Below are 2,956 nucleotides of genomic sequence, written 5' to 3'. Positions count from 1 at the left end.
GTTATTTTTTATCACATCACTCATTCCTTGTGAGCAACAGGTTGCAGGATGAACAACATACAGTAGGCAACGAATTTACGTCAAACTTTCACATCTTTTCTCTTGTTTTCATCTCTTCCCTTTAGACCCCATGATAACACTTGGATAACAGAAGTGCACCTTTGTATACCTTTCAGTTCAATTTCTTGATTTAATCACTGACCATTAATCTCTCTCTCTCTCTCTATATATATATATATAGTCTTTATATACATGGCAACTTGTGGTACGAGCCGGGTTACATGCGTCACTAGGTCAGGAGAATAAGCTGTCAGTCCAAACAGCAGCAGTCAGAGCTGTGTAATGGTTTATGTTCATCTTCAGACAGGCATTATAACTAACAATAATACACCACCACCTGCAAACATCAGGGCACAAGAAGAGAACTATGGCACACGACTTTAAACAACACTTAGGCTGAGGTGTTACAATCCACAGGTACAGACCTTTACAGTATGTATGATACGGTATGATATATTTATTTTATGAGATTTCTTTATTTGGTACTCGGGCCTTTAATTTGTGCCTCCAACCTGAAAAATCTCAAGCTGAGATGCTTTTGGTGTAAATAAAAATGCTGTATGTCGATTAATGCTTTAAAATTTCAGTCATATTACACATCAAACGCTGCACACTTACTTGTTCCTTCCATTACAGTTTTTCTCAATTGCTAAAACACTAAACCCTATTGTCTGAACCAAATGCTCAGTTGCCTGAACCTACTGATTGTATCAATCACTCTTTTGGCAAAACCATAAGTACTTTTCACCAGTTTAGACACAACTTGCCAACACATTTTCATTGCGATGCACCCGTGCTGCATAATGGTGAGCACAGGTGACAAAAGTCAAACACAATGAAAGTGTGTTTTCACCACAGGTGAAAATTGATTACACTTGTGGTTAATAATGTGAGGGAACATATACAGCAAGCCGGTTCAGAGGGCACTGGTTTGCAAGACCCTACAACGGATAGAAGTCTGAGAGGAAGAGTTCGTGTGAGAGGAGGTCGAGGTGGTGAGCGAAGACAAAGAACAGTAATATCTGATGAAATCAGAGCTACTGTGATTGACCGTGTTCTTGTCCATGGTATGAGCATGAGGGAGGCTGGACAAAGGGTACAGTACAACCAAACATCAGTAGATTCACCGTGTCCACCATAATCCGAAGATTTAGAGAAGAGAAGAGGTAATTACCTTTTTTTGACATTATAGTACAGTATGTAAATGTTGAGAGCAATTACTGTATGATGTACTATATACTGTACCACAGTATACTGTAAGTAAATATATCGTCGCTGTCGGGCGGAAACCTCGTATGTCCAAATTTGGTCAATTTCATATTTTTTCACATATCGATGCTATTGGTCAGTCCCCACGTGGGTCTGTTATTTTTACAAGTTATTAACCAATCTAAAGTCTTGAAAATAGCTTGAGCGCAAATCTCATAACTCCATTGGACACTTCAACTGTCCACCTCTTCCTCACTCCGTGGGAGAGCTTCACGGCATATTTCTCCTCAAGAAGAGTCGCAACGAATCAACACGTCTTCTGAGGTAAATGTCTTCAAAACACTGGGCTCAAAGAAAAAAAAATCTTGACCCCCGCTAGTTCTGGTGCTCGTCTGAGGACAGGAATTTAGCGCAAGACAATCCACTGCAACGCGGATTAAACCCTGTGTACTGCAGATAAGGTACGGCGTTTTTTTAATTTCCTGAAAAATAACGGTTTTGGAGATACGAGGATTCCGCCTGACAGCGACGATATGTTTCAGAACATCACTGCACCAGTGTACTGTAGTATTGTAATGGAGGGTTGGTCTAACTGCCACATGGGGGTGGAAGGACAGGTATGTTCTCCCCACACCAAGAGACCCTAATTGTTGATATGGTCCGTGAGAACAATGCCATTAAACTGAGTGAAATTCAGCAGAAGATCATTGAGGACCATGTAAATTTTCAGGGTATCAACAGTGTCAGCCTCTCTACCGTTGATCGTGTCCTCAAGCGCAACAGACTGCACATTAAACAGCTATACAGAGTGCCCTTTGATTGCAACTCAGACAGAGTCAAAGAGCAAAGATTCCAGTATGTACAGGTTGGCATATATCCAGACACACTCAATGTTGATTACTCTAAGTAGTGATTTACTGTAGTGGCCTAAATCACTTTTTCCGTATCACTCGCAAAACTATATCTATTTCTACAGAGGGTTCTTCAACTGGATGCAATGGAAAGACCTCATGAATACGTGTACATGGATGAAGCTGGGTTTAATCTCACCAAAAGGAGGAGAGGACGTAATGTGATTGGCCATCGGGCCATTGTTGGTGTTCCTGGGCAGTGTGGTGGCAATGTCACATTATGTGCTGCCATCATGCCAACCTGGGGCCCTACAACACTCACCAGCTCCTCATTTTCCTCAATCACATGCGAGATGCTCTGTTAGGGCAGCAGGATGAGCATCCCATCTATGTTGTTGTTTGGGACAATTTCACAGAGCCCTCCAGGTTAGAGAGTGGTTCAATATGAACCAAGCTTTTATCAATCTTTGCCTTCCACCGTACTCCACTTTCCTAAACCCCATTGAGGAATTCTTCTCCTCATGGCGGTGGAAGGTATATGAACGCCAACCTTACACCAGGGTACATCTCCTGCAAGCCATGGGACTTGCCTGTGGTGACATAGGTGTGGAGGCATGCCAAGCCTGGATACGGCATGCCAGGGGTTTTTTCCCCATTGCCTGGCCAGTGATGTGGCCTGTGATGCGGATGAAGTCCTGTGGCCTGACCCAGTACGGAGACATGATGCTGTGGCTGAGTAATGCACTTACTTGTGTATTCATTCATTCATTCATTCATTCATCTTCTACCGCTTATCCGAACTACCTCGGGTCACGGGGAGCCTGTGCCTATCTCAG

This window comes from Tachysurus vachellii, chromosome 14 (genome assembly GCF_030014155.1).
Source record: "Tachysurus vachellii isolate PV-2020 chromosome 14, HZAU_Pvac_v1, whole genome shotgun sequence".
Taxonomy (NCBI): Eukaryota; Metazoa; Chordata; class Actinopteri; order Siluriformes; family Bagridae; genus Tachysurus; species Tachysurus vachellii.
The sequence above is the reverse complement of the archived record's forward strand: the minus strand, read 5'-3'. Positions refer to the sequence as shown.